This window comes from Podarcis bocagei (assembly GCF_964188305.1).
Source record: "Podarcis bocagei genome assembly, chromosome: 2".
NCBI classification, from domain to species: domain Eukaryota; kingdom Metazoa; phylum Chordata; class Lepidosauria; order Squamata; family Lacertidae; genus Podarcis; species Podarcis bocagei.
This window is the reverse complement of record NC_138126.1, coordinates 34,791,074-34,813,809: the sequence shown is the minus strand read 5'-3', so window position 1 is coordinate 34,813,809 and position 22,736 is coordinate 34,791,074. Positions and strand designations below refer to the sequence as shown.

Here is a 22,736-nt window from a genome sequence, read left to right as displayed (position 1 = left end):
GCCCACGGACCGTAGTTTGAGGACCCCTGATATAGATGTTACACGGCTTGAGGGACAAGATTGTTCCCAGTGGATTCCCATATGGAAGTTTGTGCAAGACTGCACAGCATCCCCTAAGTACCATTCTCTGGAGATGGCTGGCCAAATAAGGATAGGTTCCATTGCAAAACACTGCCATCCAGTCCCTCTTTGGGCAGACACACTAAGAGGATACCATAGTTGATGTTAATGAAAGATACTGAGAGATCAAGGAGAATCAACAGGGTCACCCTTGTCTATCTATGAACAGAGGTCATTGTACAGGGAGGATAGTGCTCACATTGCCTCCATACAAATGGTCAAATTTTGTCTTTGACAGATGAAATGTGTACGCTTTGGAAATTCGTATAGGGGATGGCGTGTAAAACAGGGCTGGGGGAACCTGTCACTCTCCAGATATTTGTTGCACTCCAGCACCCAGCAGCCATACTTAGCATGGCTAAAGATCAAGGATGATGGAAGTTGTAGTCAACTTTTGAGGGTTTCTGTTTTGTTTTGTTAATCAAGATGTGTATAAAATTTAATAAATAATAATTTAGCAACTTTTGGAGGACTACTTCCTTTCAAGAAAACATGCATAGGATTGTTCTGCAAACTGTTTTGGGTCATCTGATGGGGGGGCGGCGGAATCTGACATAAATATCAAATTTCCTCTCCCCATTCCAACCTTAATAGAAAGTATATTTGTTTACATTGGATTGTTTCTAAAGCAACAGCATTCTAGAATATTCTGCACATTCTTTTTTTTTTTTTGGAAAAAATGACAGTTTGAGCAATAAAATTATTTCTATTTCGAAACAACAAGAAACAAATCCTGCCTTTCTTTTTCTTACATGCGTCAAAGATGTAAGTTATAAAGTCCTTCTTGCCCCTCAAACCCAACAGCTTAGCCTTTAACATTTCCACTTAGAAATTAGTTTAATCACTGTCAGTGGAATTTACTTTTAAGTATACATGCTTAGAGACTCAGTCAAAACCTGTAATTCTGATGAATTTGAGGTTTAATTAAAGAAAGTATGTTCTACCTACTGGATTCTTTCCTGCTTGTACGTCTCTTTGTCTTTCTCTGCCTTGAAAGGTGTGTGGGTGAGGAAATGTTTTCTTTTGTAACGGCAAATGTCACTTCAGTTCTTAATATTGTTCCTATTTATTAGTTGTTATTGCTGCTATTTATTGGGGGGGGGGGGGGTTGCGTGTAGCTATGTGATCTTTTTGAGCCACCATCCCTATTAAACAGGCTGTGCAGCTCCTGAGAGATCAGGACAGGTAGAATGCACAGCAGGCGTCTGATTTGAGCCAGTTACTCATTTGCCGAGTGTTTGTGTTTATGCAAAGGGGCCTCTTCCTGCATATTTAATCTAGAGTAAGGCAGTGGCTTTTGTTGTGTTTAGACCACATACCTTCAGTCCTTCCTTACACTGCAGCCAATGTTGAGGCAGAGAAAATCGGGCTAGTTAGAAGTAAACCGTATGGTCTTTCCAGAACTCTCAACTTTTTCTTTACTTGATTGGGAATTATTACAACAGCTCAGACCTTTTCTTCCTCTTCATTAATGGGTAAGTGTGTATTATTAAAGATCATTATCATTTATTGTTCCTCTTTATAAATAATGTTCAGAATTCTGTCTTGTTCAGACCTCTTTGCAGGAGCCCCGGTAGTTTAGGGAGTTTGTTGCAGCCTTTAAGGTTTGTGAATCCAGGTGTTTCTTTAGGGTTTACTTTTTCTTGTGCAAGTACCTGAACCTTAACAGCACACTGTTCTCTGAGAGTAGGGAGAGGGGATGTGTTTGACTTGCTTTTTTGTCGGGCATTTTTGTTTGTCACTGTAGGGGGGGGAATAGTTTCATTGTTTACTAAAAGCTTTCAAATGCATGCACAATAGTTTTGTTTTTGTAAAAAGCAACAAGACAGTTGTTTCTGTTTTGTCCTCAGTTAGAGTCCTCACCGGAATGTCTGTTTTATACTAGGGATCAGGTTTTTTTTTTTCTTTTGTGGAAATTGAATCGTCTCTTCATTGATATTAATAGCACACTAGAGATGTTAGCTATGATGCAGAAAGTAATAGGACTATAGAGTAGGAAACCTGATAATGCAGCGGGAAAGTGGGATGAGGGAAGCTGACAGTCCTATTGCTTCTCTGTGAGGGGCAGAGTTAGCATAATGGCATCCTAGTTTTAACTGTCTACTAAAGGCATTTTAAATATCACTTGCTGTTACTTTTAATCTAGACATAATTGCTGCTGTGTGTTCTCTTATCAACTGCACCAGCTCAGTTCCTGATTGAATCTGCTTTAAAAAATGAAAACCCATGCTTGAAACTGTATTTATGTATGTACAGTACTCTGTATGAGATTCGTGCAGCCTATAAGAGAATGCTGGCTTCTATTTGAAAGTCAAATGAGAGGGGTTTTTTGGGGTTTTTTTTTTTTTTTTTTTTTTTTGCTTTTTAAAGAGAAAGACAAATAAAACCCTCATGTTTGTTGAAAATATGATTATTGTACATCGAGGCTAGAAGTAAGAATTTGGGTTACCAATTAACTATTTCCTTCATTTGAGTAACTCCTCTTAAACAGAAGAGTGTGCTATTCTACCACATGTTGGCAAGTGTGAGGATCTGAATAAAATTTCACCAATCTTATTAAAATGTGTAGGGATTTTTTAGTCTTCTTGGGTGCAAATCAACACACACATTCAGAAGCATTTTATTAACAATAAGACTGCTTAAAGCCCCCCCCCCCGCTTCGTAGCAACATTGCAAATAGCTTATCTAATTGTTAGTATATTACTTTTATAGTCTTTCTTTATGAGGAAAAAGCACCTCAGTCAAAGCACCTTATGTGATTAGCGCTATTGTATTCTTAAATTTTGATTGATAGAGATAATAGTTTTCACTTAAAAATACAGACAGGTACTTTAACTTTCCATGACAATAGCTATTTGCATTTCTTTTATCTTTTTGTTTAACATTTGTGGGGGTTGGGACAGATTTGATTATTAACTCTTATTGCACACTGTGGTAAGTGCTAAAACAAAGCTTTTGTCAGAGCTTAAAAGGTACAACAGCAAATATTGTTTTTATTGTTTCAATATTTAAAGGGTGTTAAAGGATACCTCAGAAATATTTTCACATGACCATGGCCAAGAGTGTCACTTTCTTGTAAGGTAATATAATAGTCTCCCATCCTTCCCTGGAAAAGATGCCCAGACTTCTGTGTTGCTGTTTGTCTGAAAGGAGGAATACTTTTACCTGATGGAATGAAAAGACTAGAACCTGCGCAGCACGTTTCTCTTTACCTAACATAAAAGAGGGAGTGAAACTGTTAAGTTCATAGGAATCTGAAAGCTGCTATAGAACGGAAGGTGGAGACTTTTTCAGCAGCAGAACCATGAAGTGTGGGTCATTGGTGGAGTAGTAAAATGCATTTTGTGTGTCCAAATTTGAGATTTGAGATTTTAATGCAAAAATCAAATTTATTAGATGTGTCAGCAAATTCATATATTGCATGAGATGTCAAAATATACGTGAGGCCCCAGTATGCATGTGCTGTTGAAGTGTTATTTAGGAAGCTTAAGCCTAAATTTAAACACTGTACGTATATAGGAAGGAAAACACTTTTTTCTAATGCATTGCCTGCAAATACAGCTGTTGTAGAGAAGAGGGGTGGTGGTGGGATATTCCATGTGATTGCCTTTAATTCTCCAAGATTTTTAGTTGATGTTTCTAACACAGCTGCATAATTGTTAAAGTTGGCACTATTTTTTAAAAAAATAATTTATATTGGAAATTTTATTTACAACATAACATAACCCCCCCACCCCCAATACAGAAATCCATCCTTATTAAACGTGAACATAACATAAGCATAACATACAACAATACAAACAACCAAAGTTGGCACTAATTGATGAATAAAAAGTTAATAGATAAAAAATGCATAGGAAGATTTGATTACTTGGAAGATTGAAAAAATAACTGATCTGCATGTTACAAAAAAAAGGAACAATTTAGAGTTTATAATTTTCTAATATTGGTGACAGATTACTTGTTTAAATGACCCTTCGTGTCCAAAGGCCAATTTATGAAAAAGGCTACAGTGTTAGGGAGAAGGTTGTTTCAGAATACCTCACACAAACTAGCCTTCTAAAGCTGAAGAGTATAGTTACAGGAGTAATGTAGCACTTGCTTTTCAGACATGTAGATTGGTTTGTATTAAGATTTTCTTAAATTCCGTTGAAATACACAGAAAGCACCCAATTCCCATTGATTTCAGGAGACATTAAGCACCTGTAACATTCAGTGGATTGTACCTGGAAAAAAGCTTCGCGGGTTGTCCACAAATGACTGTACTGTTCTTCAAATGATCAGTGTTTAGTTAAATTTGGAACAATTGCTATTAGCACATAAGCTACTTACCAACGTGTTTAGTAATGTGATGTTGAATTAAATTTAAGTGCTATTCGTAGTTTGATCTATTAACTTGATGCAAATTAAATTTCCCCCACTTCTTCTATGCACTGATTATATGACCAGAAAATGGAAGATAAGTTTTGTTTCTTAAAGGATTACATACCGTTTTGCATGAAAGAGAATACTGTGATGTTTACGCGATAAAAAAAGCACACCCTCCCTTTAGATCACATAACTGTGTACTTTTCCACTTTTTAATGGCACCAAGTAATCCTTGGTCTACTTGGTGTGTTCTGCTTGACTTACAACGGAATTCCCTAAAAACAGTGATGTGTATTTATTTTGTAGGGGAAATGTCTGAATGACGAAATCAGTTCTGTTGATATACTCAAGGCATCTTATCTAGAAGTATATCTTTTGGGGTTAACAACAAGAGCAATAAGGACTGTGGTAACAAAAGTAAGCCTTAAAAAGAATTAAATCAATACATAGCCACATGTATATGTTGCACTGAAACCTACCCGATCTCTGAGAACAAAGGCTTCTGAGTAATATATTATTTAAAGTGAGAATAAATGGATAAACATCAAGATTGCGAAAGTTTGTGCTAGAGAGAACAAAGTCAGTTTCATCTGTAGAGTTTTTCTTTGCCCCCAAAGATTATGTTTTGTTTGTTTGAACTGAGCTTCACAATGGCTGCTACTGATAACTAACTGTCCTGTGACTTGATTGTTTTTATTACCTTGCTCTGAAAGTCATTCACCATTAAATGCAATTGGATTCATTTGTTGTTTTATTTACAGTTGCCCTTGATAATATCTCTGTGAAAATATCTCTCATGTTGTTGCTAGCCCTGGTCAGTCACACTGTTGTATACATTTTGTTTCCAGGGTAAGAAGATTGACCTTTTTTGGTTGGCTGTAGCTGAAGATTGCTTGGCCGAAGCCACTTAAAAGGTAAATAAATTACATGTTTGCGCTTGATTTCCATGTGGAGTGAAGCAAATGCATGGGTTCAGTATCTTGCCTTACTGCGTGTTTTCCTGTGGATGTGTCACATGGCACTGTGAAGCGCCTCAGAATCCTGTTGGAACCCAGTGAGAAGACAAGTCTGGAAGTATCAGAACTGTAAACAAAAGTAGTGGATAGAATCATAGAATCATAGAATCATAGAATCATAGAATCATAGAATCATAGAGTTGGAAGAGACCACGAGGGCCATCGAGTCCAACCCCCTGCCAAGCAGGAAACACCATCAGAGCACTCCTGACATATGGTTGTCAAGCCTCTGCTTAAAGACCTCCAAAGTAGGAGACTCCACCACACTCCTTGGCAGCAAATTCCACTGTCGAACAGCTCTTACTGTCAGGAAGTTCTTCCTAATGTTTAGGTGGAATCTTCTTTCTTGTAGTTTGGAGCCATTGCTCCGTGTCCGCTTCTCTGGAGCAGCAGAAAACAACCTTTCTCCCTCCTCTATGTGACATCCTTTTATATATTTGAACATGGCTATCATATCACCCCTTAACCTCCTCTTCTCCAGGCTAAACATGCCCAGCTCCCTTAGCCGTTCCTCATAAGGCAGCGTTTCCAGGCCTTTGACCATTTTGGTTGCCCTCCTCTGGACACGTTCCAGTTTGTCAGTGTCCTTCTTGAATTGTGGTGCCCAGAACTGGACACAGTACTCCAGGTGAGGTCTGACCAGAGCAGAATACAGTGGCACTATTACTTCCCTTGATCTAGATGCTATACTCCTATTGATGCAGCCCAGAATTGCATTGGCTTTTTTAGCTGCCGCGTCACACTGTTGGCTCATGTCAAGTTTGTGGTCAACCAAGACTCCTAGATCCTTTTCACATGTACTGCTCTCAAGCCAGGTGTCACCCATCTTGTATTTGTGCCTCTCATTTTTTTTGCCCAAGTGTAATACTTTACATTTCTCCCTGTTAAAATTCCTCTTGTTTGTTTTTGCCCAGTTCTCTAATCTGTCAAGGTCGTTTTGAAGTGTGATCCTGTCCTCTGGGGTGTTAGCCACCCCTCCCAGTTTGGTGTCATCTGCAAATTTGATCAGGATGCCCTTGAGTCCATCATCCAAGTCGTTGATAAAGATGTTGAATAAGACCGGGCCCAAGACAGAACCCTGTGGCACCCCACTAGTCACTCTTCTCCAGGATGAAGAGGAACCATTGATGAGCACCCTTTGGGTTCGGTCAGTCAGCCAGTTACAAATCCACTGAGTGGTAGCATAGTCAAGACCGCATTTTACCAGCTTCTTTACAAGAATATCATGGGGCACCTTGTCAAATGCCTTGCTGAAATCAAGGTAGGCTACATCCACTGCGTTCCCTTCATCTACCAGGCTTGTAGTTCTGTCAAAAAACGAGATCAGGTTAGTCTGACATGACTTATTTTTCAGAAATCCATGCTGACTATTGGTGATCACAGCATTCCTTTCTAGGTGCTCACAGACTGTTTGCTTAATGATCTGCTCCAGAATCTTCCCTGCTATTGATGTCAGACTGACTGGGCGGTAATTATTTGGGTCCTCTCTTTTCCCCTTTTTGAAAATAGGGACAACATTTGCCCTCCTCCAGTCTGCCGGGACTTCGCCTGTTCTCCAGGAATTCTCAAAGATGACTGCCAGTGGTTCTGAGATCACATCTGCCAGTTCTTTTAATACTCTTGGATGCAGTTCATCTGGCCCTGGAGACTTGAATACATCTAAACTAGCCAAATATTCTTGTACTATCTCCTTAGTTATTCTGGGCTGTGTTTCCTTTGCTGAATCATTTGCTCCAAATTCTTCAGGTCGGGCATTGTTTTCTTTATCGGAGAAGACTGAGGCAAAGAAGGCATTGAGGAGTTCAGCCCTTTCTGTGTCCCCTGTTTGCATTTCACCATCTTCTCCTCTGAGTGACCCCACTGTTTCTTTGTTCTTCCTTTTGCTACGAACATACCCATAAAAGCCTTTTTTGTTGCTTTTAACCTCTCTAGCAAGCCTGAGTTCATTCTGTGCTTTAGCTTTTCTGACTTTGTGTCTACACGTGCTGGCTATTTGTTTGAATTCCTCTTTGGTGGTTTCCCCCCTTTTCCATTTTTTGTACACATCCTTTTTTAATCTTAATTCAGTTAAAAGTTCTTTAGATAGCCACCCTGGCTTCTTTAGGCACCTTCCATGTTTCCGTCTCAATGGTATTGCCTGACGTTGTGCTTTTACTATCTCCCTCTTAACAAACTCCCAGCCATCATGAACTCCCTTTCCTTTTAGTATTGCTGTCCATGGGATCTCACCCAGCACTTCCCTAAGTTTTATGAAGTCGGCTTTCTTAAAGTCAAGAAATTGAGTCCTAGTATGCTTGGCTGCTCCTTTCCGCTGTATAGTAAACTTCAGAAGAGCATGATCACTCGCGCCTAATGATCCTTCCACATCTACCCCACTAACCAAGTCATCAACATTGGTTAGGACCAGATCTAAAACGGCTGTTCCTCTTGTTGCTTCTCCCACTTTCTGGACAATGAAGTTGTCTGCAAGGCCAGTGAGGAATCTGTTTGACCTTATGCTCTTGGCTGAGTTTGACGTCCAACAAATATCCGGGTAATTGAAGTCCCCCATTACTACTATCTCCCTTCCTTTTGCATGCTTGGCCATCTGTTCCAGGAAGGCATCATCTATGTCCTCCGTTTGGCTTGGGGATCTATAGTAAACTCCCACAATGAGGTCTCTGTTATTCTTCTCTCCCTTAATTTTGACCCAAATGCTCTCACTTTGGCTTTGAGGTTCTAAATCTTGGATCTCTTCACAGGTATACACATCCCTGACATATAACGCCACTCCTCCTCCTTTCTTGTCTGGTCTGTTTCTCTGAAATAGATTGTATCCCCCCATTATTACATTCCAATCGTGGGACTTATCCCACCAGGTTTCAGTGATGCCTATTATGTCATATTTAGTTTGCTGTACCAAGAGCTCAAGCTCATCTTGTTTATTTCCCATGCTTTGCGCATTAGTGTACAGACATTGAAGTCCATTAATCATTCCCCCGTGTCTCTTATTTAAGGATTTTTTCCTCCCACCACTAGGTCCGCGTGCTGTTTGCTCCATTTGGTCTATGACATTTGGATGATCATCTTCATTAATTGATAGACTCCTACCTTCAGGAGCACTGTCTCCCTCCCCCACATTAGTCAGTTTAAAGCCCTCCTGATGAGGTTTCTGAGATTTTTGGCAAAAACATTTCTCCCAACCGTTGTGAGGTGCAGCCCATCGCTTGCCAGAAGTCCATCTTCAAGAAACTGCAGTCCGTGATCTAAGAATCCAAACCGTTCCTGTTTACACCATTTGCGAAGCCAGCTGTTCACTTCCACTATTTTCCCCTCTCTCCCTGGGCCACGTCGTTCAACTGGGAGGACAGATGAGATGACAATTTGTGCATTTAGTTGCTTCAATTTCCTGCCGAGAGCCTCGTAGTCTCTTTTGATCTTCTGGAGGCTATTGCTTGCAGTGTCATTGGTTCCCACATGAACCAAGAGGAAGGGGTATTTGTCAGTGGGTTTTATGATTCCTTGCAGTCGTTCAGTTACATCTTGGATCTTAGCCCCGGGGAGACAGCACACTTCCCGAGACATCTTGTCAGGCCCACAGATCACTGCTTTTGTTCCCCTCAGTAGGGAATCCCCTATCACCACTACACGCCTCCTCTTGGGTTTGGTCGGGGTTCTTCCGTGAGCTGTCCGTTCCAAGGTCGCCTGCACATTCCCTGAGGACTGACTTTGCTGCTCGTCTTCATATACCTGATCGACTGTAATGAGGGAGAGATCCTCAAATGGAGTCTGCTCTTCATCTTCCATGCTAGGGGAGAGGACCTCAAAGCGATTGTGTATTTCTAAACAATCAGAGTGAACCCTGGGCCTCCTACTTCTTTGAGTCACGTTTCTCCATATATCTGGCTCCTGTGTTGGTGAACTATCCTCCTTCTCAGGGGAGTCCCCTGTCTCCTCCTTGGTGGGGACGGTGGATTATTCTGGGAGCTGTGGCTAAATCATAGTTCTTGGAGAGTGAAATCCTATGCATGTTTACTCAGAAGTACTGTGCTCAATGGAACTTCCTACCTAGAAAAAAAAATGTATTTAGGATTGCAGCATTTTTCTCAAGGCATTTTTCTCACAAATGAATTGCAGCCTCAGATTTATGTTGTATTTAACAAATAGTATATTTCAAACTTCTTTGCTAGCTTTGTATTTCCTATCCTAAAGTTATTTTGTGGCTGGTGGTTATAGCAGATTTTGGGTATGCTTTGTGTAGCTGTGTCAGTACAAGCTGGAATGTGTTTCAGTGTAACCCAGAGGTTGTCAACCTAAGGCCCATGGGCCGGTTCCAGCCTATGAGCTTCCTGGAACTGGCCCACGGCCGTTCCGTGGATCGGTGTTGGAATTCTGTGCTCTCTTTTTTTTGCAGCACCATTTTTTTTTCTCACCGTGGGGACCGACTTCCGGGTCGGAAGAGCGCCAGAAATAGCGTGTGCACATGCACATGGGCATTCCTCAATCCCGGAAGTGCACCTGAAATAGCTTGAGTGGACGTCCGGGTGTGCACAGTCCGGTCCACCGAGAGGTCTGCCGGGGAGTGGACTGGACTGGCCTCAAAAAGCGTTGCCAACCCCTGGTGTAACTGGTATAAAAAATGCTTATGCGGTTCAGACTCATTGGCCACTTTGGGATGCCATGAGGTTTTATGATCAGCCCTCTTCCTCCTCCCATGTAGCTGAGCGTTCAGAGTTTTTGCTTCACCCCAATGTGCCTTTTTGTCTTGAGTTGAAAAACTATGGTTATTAATTATGGTCTGTTTGAAACTTGCAAACCTTGAAACCATGGTTCATCAAAAATGAAGAGAAGCTTCTGAACAGCTCCACCTGGCTGTGCAGGAAAAGGAGAAGTGAAGAGGCAAGCCTATGGCTCATCTCAATTCTCAAGTACACTAACTTATGTTTTACATCTGAACATTTGCATTGATTTCAATGAGACTTACTACCAAAAAAGTTTTTTTAAAAAACAAACAGACAATAATTCAGTGCATTAGCTGCCCTTCATTGTTTCTGACTCGAAAAGAGGCAGTTCCCTCTTTCCTTATGGGGGCAAATTACAATTAAGACAGGCAGTAATGTCTGCCAGTATTTGGAGATGAATCTATGTTATCTGGCTGATGTTCATCTGGCTGTTTTATATTCACTTTCTCTCAGAAATTAATAGTTAAGTGCCATAGCAAGAAGCATCAGTCGTGTAGCTGTAGGTAGTGAATGCTCCATTATATAAAGTCAGTAACTGTTAGTCTTTGATCTCTCAGTATCATTATGTGTTTACATGCAGGACAGTTATTTTATTTACAGTTTTTAAATTATTCTTGAATAATCTGAATACAGTGGTACCTCTGGTTATGAACTTAATTCGTTCCGTTCTTAAACCAAGGCACACTTTCCCTAATGAGGCCTTCCACCACCAGTGCCCTTTCACCAATCAGATTCCGTTCTTAGACCAAGGTAAAGTTCGCAAATCGGGACACTACTTCCAGTTTTGCGGAGTTCTTAATCCGAATAGTTCGTAAACAGGGCTGTTCTTAAACCAAGGTACCACTGTAATAATTATTAAACAGCTCATCAGGATATCGGGAGTTACAACTGACTATTATGCAATGTTAACTGTTGATAACAACAGCTTCATCTATGGAAATATTCAAATTTAGCTGTAATTGTAAAGTGAAAATATAGCTTTTGCAGTCATTCCGAGTGGGTGGAAATTACTTTATTGGTCCATAAGTCACAAAGTTTCAACATTTTCTATCATACATTGCCTTTTCCGATTATGGGATAATTTCAGTGTTTTTATTTATTTATTAATTTTGTACAACTATGGTAGTGTCCCCTTCCATATTGAGCGAAGGTCCGCAGAGCAATATACCGTATTTTTCGCTCTATAACACGCACCAGACCATAACACGCACGTAGTTTTTAGAGGAGGAAAACAAGAAAAAAATATTCTAAACAAAACAGTGGATGTATGATTTTTGTGGTTCATGCTGTGGCCACAGACATGTGATCTGATGGTGAGTTTGGGGTAGCCCAATGCAAAAATCCTGAGGATCCATGTGGATCCATGCTAAAGTCGCCCTAAAGTCGCAGGGGCGCTGGGGGAGTGAACAGGAAGCAGGAGGAGGAGAACAATCCCTCTCTCACACACAGACACACAGAGTATCAATCCTAAAGTCGCAGGAGAGGCAGGGGCGCTGGGAGTGGGAAGCAAGAGAAGGAGAACGATCCCCCCCTCTCTCTCACACACAGTATCAATCCTAAAGTCGCAGGAGAGCGCAGGGGCGCTGGGAGTAGGAAGCAAGAGAAGGAGAACGATCCCCCCCTCTCTCTCTCACACACACACAGTATCAATCCTAAAGTCGCAGGAGAGCGCAGGGGCGCTGGGAGTGGGAAGCAGGAGAAGGAGAACGATCCCCCCCCCTCTCTCTCTCTCACACACACACCCAGTATCAATCCTAAAGTCGCAGGAGAGCGCAGGGGCGCTGGGAGTGGGAAGCAAGAGAAGGAGAACGATCCCCCCCTCTCTCACACACACACCCAGTATCAATCCTAAAGTCGCAGGAGAGCGCAGGGGCGCTGGGAGTGGGAAGCAAGAGAAGGAGAACGATTCCCCCCCCTCTCTCTCTCTCACACACAGTATCAATCCTAAAGTCGCAGGAGAGCGCAGGGGCGCTGGGAGAGTGAACGGGAAGCAAGAGGAGAACGATGCCTCACACACACACAGACACACACACACAGAGTATCAATCCTAAAGTCGCAGGGGCGCTGGAAGTAGCAGGGGCGCTGGAAGAGTGAACGGGAAGCAAGAGGAGAACGATGCCTCACACACACACAGACACACACACACACACAGAGTATCAATCCTAAAGTCGCAGGGGCGCTGGAAGTAGCAGGGGCGCTGGAAGAGTGAAGGGGAAGCAAGAGGAGAACGATGCCTCACACACACAGAGACACACAGAGTATCACTCCTAAAGTCGCAGGAGAGCGCTGGGGCGCTGTGAGAGTGAACAGGAAGGAGAAGGAGGAGAACGATAGCTCAAGCACACACACACACACACACAGCCTCTACAGTGGCTGATCCAAAATCGGACAGCAAAAAACTGCAGGCAGGGACATACAGCACGGGGTTGTTTTAAAGCAACCAACCCCGATCTGTCTGCTTCTCTCCTTCCTCCGGGCTAGGCTGGCTGAAAAGCTTTGCTGCTACTTAGCAGCTCACTAGAGAAGAGAGAGGGACATAGAGCACGGGGTTGTTTTAAAGCAACCAACCCCGATCTGCTTTTCTCCCTCCTCCCCGGCTCGGCTGGCTGACAGGAGCCGCTTACACCCGCTTTGCAGTTTCAAAGAGAGCCACGGACTGCTCACAACTGCAGCGGATTCCCCTGACATCTGTAGGCATTCGCTCCATAACACGCACAGACATTTCCCCTTACTTTCCAGGAGGAAAAAACTGCGTGTTATAGAGCGAAAAATACGGTACAGAGAAGGAAGATTGAAGGAAGAGAAAGCTGCAGTCGCTTCCAAAGCAGGACCTAGGCTTACACCACCAGCCGCAAAATAACTTTAGGATAGGAAATACAAAGCTAGCAAAGAAGTTTTGCACTATGGCAACAAACTTGTGTGCAGGAGAATTTGCCATGTTGACTTGCCTTATATAAGAGAGCAGGTACTGAAGCTATTAACTGGGAGAAGTTACTCAGTATACCACATATACTGGCTGGTTGGCTACCACAGACACATGTATTTCCTGCTTACCTGTACTCCTGTCAGTACTATTTTCCATCATGATTTCATATAGAACATTGGCCCTTCTCCTTTTTGGTAGGAAATGAACAAAACAGGCATATGTACTATACAGTAATTTGCATTTTGGCTGGAAACTTACAGGTCCACTTTCATCCTGTTGAGAATGAAAATCACCAAGACAGTAAAACCCATAGGAGTGGGTGTCTGTAATGGATATGGTGATGGAGCGCTAATTGGAGTAGTGCCATTGAAATAAGAAAGATTAAGGGTTTGGTTGATTGAGATCAAGCTCAATTGCTTTGATTGCTTAATTTCAGGTGAATCCTGTTTTGTGTGTTAGTGATCAAACTGTTCGTTGCAACAGCCAGGTTGTGCTTTTAAAAATCCTACAGGGATATTTTTGTAGTCCTTAAACCTATATAAAAAGAAGGGAATATTACTGAAACAACATTTTTCTTTCAATCTTTCTATAAATTTTGAAGATTATTTCAAGGGGGGTGGAAATCTCTGTTTATTTGATATATTTTATCCCACTTAACACAGGGCAGAAACTGCAGCATAAGGTGCTACCATACAATTCAATATACTCAACAATGACAATGTTAAGCAGAAACTTAAATTATGGTCAAATATATGTGGCACTAAGTAGACAGAAGTAGATGTTTTTCTGGAACTCTCTAGCTTTCTCCATAATCCAGCGCATGTTTGCAATTTAGCCTCTTGGTTCCTCTGCCCCTTCGAAATCCATTTGCACTTCTGGGAGTTCTCAGTCCACATACTTATTAAGCTTGCCTTGTAGACTTTTAAGCATAACCTTGCTAGCATGTGAAATGAGCTCAATTGTGCGGTAGTTGGAGCAGATACTTTGGCCACCTCCTGAGAAGAGAAGACTCCCTGGGAAAGACCCTGATGTTGGGAAAGATTGAGGGCACAAGGAGAAGGGGACGAGATGGTTGGACAGTGTTCTCGAAGCTACTAACAGGAGTTTGACCAAAATGCGGGAGGCAGTAGAAGACAGGAGTGCCTGGCATGCTCTGGTCCATGGGGTCACAAAGAGTTGGACACGACTAAACAACAACAAACACATGTAGACAGAATTATACACTTTTGAGTTTTACTGATTTCATTTGGAGAGAGCTAAGCACATGCTTAATTCTTCTACTGATATTTTTCAAACAATTTAATGTTTGCAGGATTGTGCCTATAAATTTCAGATCTATACATTCTCCTTGAATTTGCACTGTAAATCATAAGGCATAATTAAGTTGCTGTATCCAAAACCACCTTCCTTCAAAATAAGACTCTAAATTAAAATATCGGATTTCTAGATAAAGACATATACACAGAATAGCATGCTTAATAATGATGTTAGCTTCTTAGCTGCATACATTTGTTTAAATACATAAAAGCCATTTTAATTTAACCAAACAAATTCATTTGAATGTTACTTGTTATTTGTATACTGAAAACAGAGGAGGAATTTCTATAAAAACATGTAAGTAAAGTTATACATTATTGATAACAAAAGGTATCCAACAAAAGAACAGTACTGCTGTATGGGGCCATTGGCCCATCAAGTCCAGTATCCTGGATCTTCCGGGGTGGCACCATCGGCAATGGCGGACTCCCTCTGAACTGGAGGGACTAGCTCTGCGTGAAATGGGTCTTTTCCGCTACGGCGAAGCGGGGACCCTGCTAAAAATCACAGGCGGATGAAGCCTGTGACCATGGGACTCGGCGGGCACCCTTAGCGCCCCCCAACCCGCAAAGGAACCCACTAACGGGCTCCAAAGTGAAGAGGGGGAAGTGGCGCGGTGCTCTGAGTCAACTACTATTTCTGTGGAGCACAGCCGTTGCCGGAGAGCGCTGCCTTTTTCCTGGGACAATTTGGCTTCTAAAATAAGCACCCGTGAGTACTTAAACTTTGAACAATCGGACTTTAAATAAGGACTTGCGAGCAGAAAGTAATTGGACTTAAAAATTTACTTTAATTTGGTACTGAAACGGGAAGGTCTAAACAGGAAGTCAGCCTTCCGTCTCTTTGTAGACAGAATAAAGCAAAGACAACGTAAACTAGAGCTCAGAAAATCGCTTCTAAAGGATTGGCTTTCATCATTTAAAATTGTTGAACCCCCCTTCGGCAGCAGGAGAAGAAGGGGGATCTTTTTTGGACTGTTTAAACCTGCAGAAGTGAGTTTAAAGTAAAGTAACTTTCCACCGTCCTGATCCTGGAGCGGGGTGTCAGGACTGACGTTTGAAGCTCATTGACCAGAGACAAACGTTTTTGACAGATAGTTAAAGGAAGAGAAACATTGTGATTCCACTGTTTCCTTTCGCACTTTAAAGGAACAAATATTGACAAAATATCTCAAAAAGGATACTTTGTTGCAAGAACAAATAGAAGTTCTCCCCCTAGAGGGAGACTGTGAAACTGTAACTAATTCCAGGGAGCTTGCAGCTGTCTCAGATTACAATCGTGGGAATGGATTTGTGACCTTGTAGGACAATGTATTCAGAGGCTCTGTTGTGTGCTCTCTGTAAAACAAGTGCCCTACTGGAACAGTTAAGTGAGAAGATGGATTTGATGACTAATGCGGCCAGAATTTTTGAACAGGCAGTGGGAAACTATGTGGAGCCCACCCAGGAATTAGATCAGGAGTGTGTCCTGACAGAGCAGATGAGAGAAGAGGATGTTGCTGAATCTTGGGCGCCAGAGATGGAGGGAGCTGCGGCCTTGCAGGAACAAGAGCTTTTGGACTTGACAAATGAACTTGGAAAAAGTCAGATTTGGAAAGATAAAGTTTGGATTGGTTTGGAAATGGGGGGTTGGATAGACCCCGCTATGCAGGGATGTATGGACTTTCCGAGTCTGGCAATGGGCCGTGAGATGTTTGGAGCTGTGGGGGCTCTCAATTTTGGAGGGATTCTGAAACATCTTCTTAAATACCACATGGAGTTGAGTTTGGACTATGGAAAAGGGGCTGATTTGTTGAAAAGGGTCAAAAACATCATCAAGCAAGAGTTCCCACGAGTGAAAGGAGAATATGAAGAAGAGCTGCGGAAGGGACATGGAAGAGATTTAAGGGCCTCGGATATCAGGTTACCAGGTTAATGCGCTAGATCGATGGGATAAAAAGGACTGACAAAACCTGGGACCAGGAGGAAGGGACGCTGGATGAAGATTGGATTGTTTTTCTTTTTCTTTTTATTACCAGGATTGTGTTATAAAATTGATGAATGTTAGAAAAATGTTGGAACGAAATTACTTGGCTCTAGCAAAAATGTTTAAAGAATTAGGTAAGAATACTATGGTTGTGAGAAGTCGGTAAAAATAAGATTTAAGTTTTAAGTTTTTAAGTTTTTCTATAAGATAAGATGAAAATAGATTAAGGTAATGTAATAACAGAATACTATGAAATATGGAAAGGATTTGCTGCATAATTATTAACCAGGATACAAAAAAAGGGAGGAGGAGGAGGTCAAAGAAAGAAGGTAATGAGAGTTGAGGATTTGAGAATGATGGATTTATTTTTGTCTGTTTGCGGTGTATTTTTGTTTTTTGAATTTGTATTGTTTGATGTGGTTTGTTTTTTCTTTGTTTTTTCTCTTTTCTTTTTCTGCTTTGTTTTTTCCTTGTAATTTCAAAAATTTTCAATAAATATCATATAAAAAAAAAAAAAACACAAGTCCAGTATCCTGCTCTCACATTGGCCGACCAGAATCCCATGGAAAATCTACAAGCAGGACCTGAGTGCAGCAGCAGTGCCTCTTGTGAGAGCAAATTCCATAGTTTAAATGTGTGCTGTGTGAAGAAGGACATTTTTTTGTCTGTTCTCATTCAGTCATTCAGCTCAGTCATTCAGCTTCCTTGCATATCCGTGAGTTTCTAGTGTTACAAAAGAGAGAGAAACTTTTTGGGCTGCTTTCTGCATCCCATGCATAATTTCACAAACTTCTATATCGTATCACCTCTTAACTCACCTGTTCTCTAACCTACAAAGTCCCAAACGTTGCAATTTTCCTCCTAGTGAAGTTTCTCTACCCCTTTGGGAATTTTTGTTGACCTTTTCAGAACCTTCTCTAGCTTTGCAATTTCTTTTATGAGGCAAAGTAACCGGAACTCTACACCAGAATTTTCCAAACTTTTTATGTTGGTGACACACTTTTTAGACATGTATCATTTCACGACACAATAATTCAGTTTTACTGCAGCCAGAGGTTAAACTAATCCCTTTTCAGCCCCAAGAGGTGTGCAGGGAGCGTTCACACAAGACCCCTACACACTGCATCTGGCACGCTAATGCAGGCATAGGCAAACTCGGCCATCCAGATGTTTTGGGACTACAACTCCCACCACCCCTAGCTAACAGGACCAGTGGTCAGGGATGATGGGAATTGTAGTCCCTAAACATCTGGAGGGTCGAGTTTGCCTATGCCTGCACTGATGTGTCACAACATACAGTTTGGAAAGCACTGCTCTACACAGCATTCCAAATACTCCTCTCCTACTGTAACCCAACTTGGAATTCTGGGTCTTCAGATAATATCTATAGATAGTCTTTAGGAAAAAGAACTTGTGATGGGGAAGAATCATGCAAATTTGTTTTGGGGGAGGTATGAAGAGTTTGAAATTTGAAATGATAATTTTTGTAAGAATTAGGTAAATGTGGAAAAAAAATATTGATAACAGTGGTGGTCTTGGTAAACAACAGATCTGTTGTCTGGATGCAGTGAGTGCACTGTAATGCTTTCTTTCTGCATTTTTAAAACTTAGTACTTTATTACTGAAGTATTTCATGAAAAGATATAATATAAATATATTTCATTTCTGTCAGATATTTTTAAATAAGGCCATATCAGATTTCTGTAGTGAGAATGTTCCCAATTATCAAATACTACAGGGGACACTATTCAGGGTTTTTTTTGCCCCTTGTGAAGCCTCCAGAGAGGTGCCATTGAGGCTTCCAGCCTCTGTGTGTGTACACAAATGCTCAAGGAGGGGTACCAAACTGGGTCTTTGACCCGGATGAAATAAAGCCTAGTTTCGCCCCTGAATACTATGAGAAATATATTAGTGGGATCCCAAGCATATGTCTTTTGCACAAGGCTTGGGGGGGAAGAGTCTTCCAGCCACAACTTAATATTTGGGTAACAGAATGAATGGGTCCGAGAGTAGATTTCAGTCACCCCGTCCCCACTATATTTCTCATGTGACTTTGGATGAAATTTCATCACAGGCTTTGCTCATCTATCAGGGTTTTTGCAACAATTTTTCTGTTCTATCAGGAATCTGCATACTGTGAGCAATTTGTGAGATTGCTTCAACACTTGCCCAGATTGTAACCTGAACTCATTTTGATTTGGTCAGCTTTTTTATCAAATTCTAAATTTTAGTTTTATTTTTTTTAAATTGTATACAGCCGTTCATCGGTAGATCTCAGGATAGTTCACAGCATAAAAATAAACAATAAAACTACAAAATACATTATAAAAACAGAAATAAGAAATAAAGGGGGGGGGGAGAGAGAAATAGAACCAATTGCCAAGGACCTGTTTGTGTCATTTGCAACAGGAACACACACTTTCTAGCATGTTCTCACGAACAGAAGGCTAAAAATAAATAGCAAAGAAGAATCTCAGTTGGTATGAATCTGTTGAGGAGTAGACAAACTGTTTTTTGTGCAAAGGTAGGTTTTCAGAAAATGTCATAGCAGCTTTGGGTCAGTACAGTTGACTATTTCATATTTTCAGACATCACAGAATCTTGGACCAACACAGTTTAGAGACTTGTATGGGACTAAATTTGAGACAAAAATCAGGAGTCTGCCACTACAATTGTTGTCACCCACAGTAAACTAAGCCTCTCTCACCTGGTTGTCATATCTTGCTTTCTGTCTTGGGTCAGGAACAGTTTTGTGATTTATGGAAAGATACACTGTTTAAAACACATAGTCAAGCAAAGAAATTAAAGTGAAAGCAAATGAAACTCACGTAAGCACCTTGGCAGTATGCCTTGAGATCTGCAAATCCTACCCATTAACTGAATGAAACACGATGTGTGTTGGAATCAACATGGTATAGTTTGGCTCTATCAGATATAACAAAGTGTTACCTGAGGAAGATTAGATTTGGAGTTCCTTCATGCTATGCTGAATAGTGATACTTTTCATGCTATGTGACCTTGTTGATGTTATTTGCCACCTTTGTAGAGTTGCATAGCTCTCTTTAAAATGGGCACTGTTAAACTCCTGTTGCATCACTAGGGTGTTGTGAAAGTAACTATTCCAGATTGTTTTGAGATCCTTGTTTAAAAGACAATAGGAAATTATTAATTGGGTTTCTTCCCCCCCCCCCCATGGGTAAAGACATAAATGGCGTTACAGCTGTACACTGTGGGTGGACAGTTGTCCTCTTTCTGCCAAAAGGACTGTGTATGTTCTTATCACAAGAGACAGAAAATGTAAAACAATTTATATCACTGAACTGGAAGACTACTGTGGAGAATAGATGGATGAAACTGTGACTTTTTATAAAGCAATTGGGTCAGGAAGATTTATAAATTAGATTAGGACATTTTGGATTAATTTAAAAACTATTTGAACAAATCTCATTAATATGAGCCACTAGAATGCTGTATCGAAGACTTCAAAGATTTGCCAGAGGAGTTCTCTATAGGCTATTATCTGCTCTAGTTAATCATCTCAGGAGAGCATGTTTCTTTTGTTTACTTTTGGCCCATTTAATTTTTTTCATGCCTTCTTTAACCTTTCTGAACATTAAATACAGAATATGTCTGTGTATATTATATTGGCTCAGGTGTGGTGGCATGGGAACACAAGGGCTATAATTTTAGACTTTTCTCCTGTTCTTCAGATAATATTTTCTCAACTGTAAAATTTACTCTTTGAGTCATGTTTGATGAGGGTGTGTTGGTGTGTGATTATCCTTCTACAACATATGTAGAGAACATGGTCCACCAAACTAGTTTCTGGTCTTGAATATTTATGATGATGATGATGATGATGATGATGATGATGATGATGATGAATAAGAGTTTCCATAGGAAGAAAAGGTTTGGCATGTGTATCATCTTCCAGTGTAGGAGACCTCTGCCTTCCAGGCTTAGAAACCATATGATGGCCAACTGGCTTCTTACTGCCTTAGTGATGTACTTGTAGATGGCTTTTGCATTGCATAGTTGGGGTTGTAATTTGGCCACCAGCTTGTTCATTCATGACATGAGCTCCTTTTGTTATCAATGAAATGGCAGGATCTGAATGGGGAACTATATTTTGCTTGGCCTTTGGTAGTTTGTTGTGTCCTTCTGAGCAGGAAGCAAGGTCACAAGTAGTGATAGGAAGGTACCACTCCTATACTGAAGCTAGGGACTTCAGTATTGTGGCAGAAATGGCTACCCTTAAAGCTCAAGTAAAGGAAGTAAAGAATTTGCTTTCTGCCATAGTGTAGCCTTTCCTGTGGTTAATTGATGTTAGATGTTTGAATAGAACATAAACAAAACTTAAACATCAGTTGGTATGAGTACTATACTCTTTATGGTGAGCCATCACCCCAGTTAAAATCTTTATTATTAACTGTGCAACACAACAAGCACAATAGCTTGGTGGTTGGCATATGCCTACTTTGATCCTTAGGCCTCCTGCAATTTTTCAGATTCTATGTCAAACTAAAATCTGTACACTGACAGGCTCAGTGTTGTTTCGAATTGTCTCAGAAGATCAAAGCTGTTAGCAACATTCTAAAAGATGATTGATCATCACCATGGTGTACATGAAAAGCTGATTAAACCTTGGAAAAACATGGGATGCATTATTTTCTTCTGATCCAAAATACACATTCTGTATAATCTCTCGTGTAGATAATCCAGAGGAAAATTATGATCATTGATTCATTTGAGGAACCTGAAGCTGGTCTATTCAAAATGGGGAAATGGTTTTATGGATAATCCAGAATGAGGGTCAGCTCTGAGGCTGAATTGTTCCTCCTTTGAACTACAGGGGAATTCTCACTTATGTGGGGGTTCCATTATTGAGCGCCACATGCATCTGCGAGATGCGTTTAAGTCCCATCCATTCTGTTCCACCCCACCCCAGCCCTGTTCCACCCGATTCCACCTCTGCCTTGCCCTGTTTTGGTGCTGAAAATGGTACGCGCATACTCTTTGTGCACAAGTGGGGTGAGGCCTGTAGATACATTTAACTTTGGCTGTCTGGTGCCAGAAGGTCATATCCAGTGCAAGTCCTACTCAGAGTAGACCTGTTGACATTAATGAACCTAAGTATCTGTAGAATGTGTAGGGTGCAAGATAAATCATTTCAAACTGATAAATATGCTGACCTAGGAATTCATAGGCTTGGGTATGTGTAACTCAGGCCTCTTTTTCCGATCCTGTGATATAGACGTTGTTTGAACCATGGTGTAGCAGCTACAATTGGGATTGATGTACTAGTGCAGCTGTCAGTCGCCAGGGAACTGACTGTACCATGTTACAAGTAAGGAGAGGACAGAAAGTGGTGTACTATGTTATGTAGTATCCTATTTGGATGACACTTGAATTGCAAAAAAAATGAACCCAGGCCTTCTGGGATCTTTGGATAAATGGCAGTATATAAATCGAAATAATAATAATAATAATAATAATAATAATAATAATAATAATAATAATAATAATTATTATTATTATTATTATTATTCCAACTGATTTGGGAGCTGGGTACTTTTGAATTGAGTCAGTCAGGTGTTATGTACCCTCCTACACATATGAAGGACGGAGACACATCAGATACATAAAATATGTTACAGTAACATTCAACTAAAAGGCAGTTTATCTGTTCACTGCTGTGTATTTCTAGTGGATCTGCAAAAATACATGGGAATGATATAGCATTGGCCAGTTGTGGCTGTAGGGTACTGTCAGTGCCTGGCTATCCTTAGCACCTTTTTTAGTTCTGTTTTTCTTCCCTTCTCTTGTATACAGGGAATAAAAAATAAAGTTTACAGCAATCCTACTACTTGAACATTTCAGTGTACTGCCTGCCCAAAACAAAGGAATTGAAAGGCAGAGTGGATGGAAAAGCATTAGGTGCTGGTATATTCTTACAGGCTAAAACCAGCACAGGTCTGCTTTCCATCAAATAAAAGTGAGGTTGCCAGATTGATTAACCTTTTAGGTATCGCTAACATGTTTCACAGCTGACATCCTGTGTTCCCTAGTTGTTTATTCTAACAATTTTATACTGTACTGGATTCCATTGCTGAGGCACCTGGGAGTTTTACGATTGCACAATTATTTAATATGTAGCGTATGGATTCCCGCTAATTAACACTTGCTTTCTAGCATTTCCTTAGTATTCCTAAAAGAGAATCAACAATTTGGGTTTTCAGTGTGCCTTATGTAATAGTACACTTAAGGATCTATCACCAGGGATGGCAGACATCTAATGGGGGT

The 22,736-nt window shown here is 40.9% G+C and overlaps 1 protein-coding gene across 15 annotated transcripts in view; it reads left to right on the top strand.

Annotated features, from left to right (window-relative positions):
• Window positions 1-22,736, top strand: part of FOXP1 (forkhead box P1) — a 569,345-nt gene that overhangs the window by 237,818 nt on the left and 308,791 nt on the right. For all 15 annotated transcript variants that reach the window (XR_014005113.1, XM_081184115.1, XM_081184128.1 and 12 more), the window contains one exon: window positions 5,337-5,402. The gene's annotated coding sequence lies outside the window, so the exon portion shown is untranslated. The remainder of the gene's footprint in view (window positions 1-5,336; window positions 5,403-22,736) is intronic.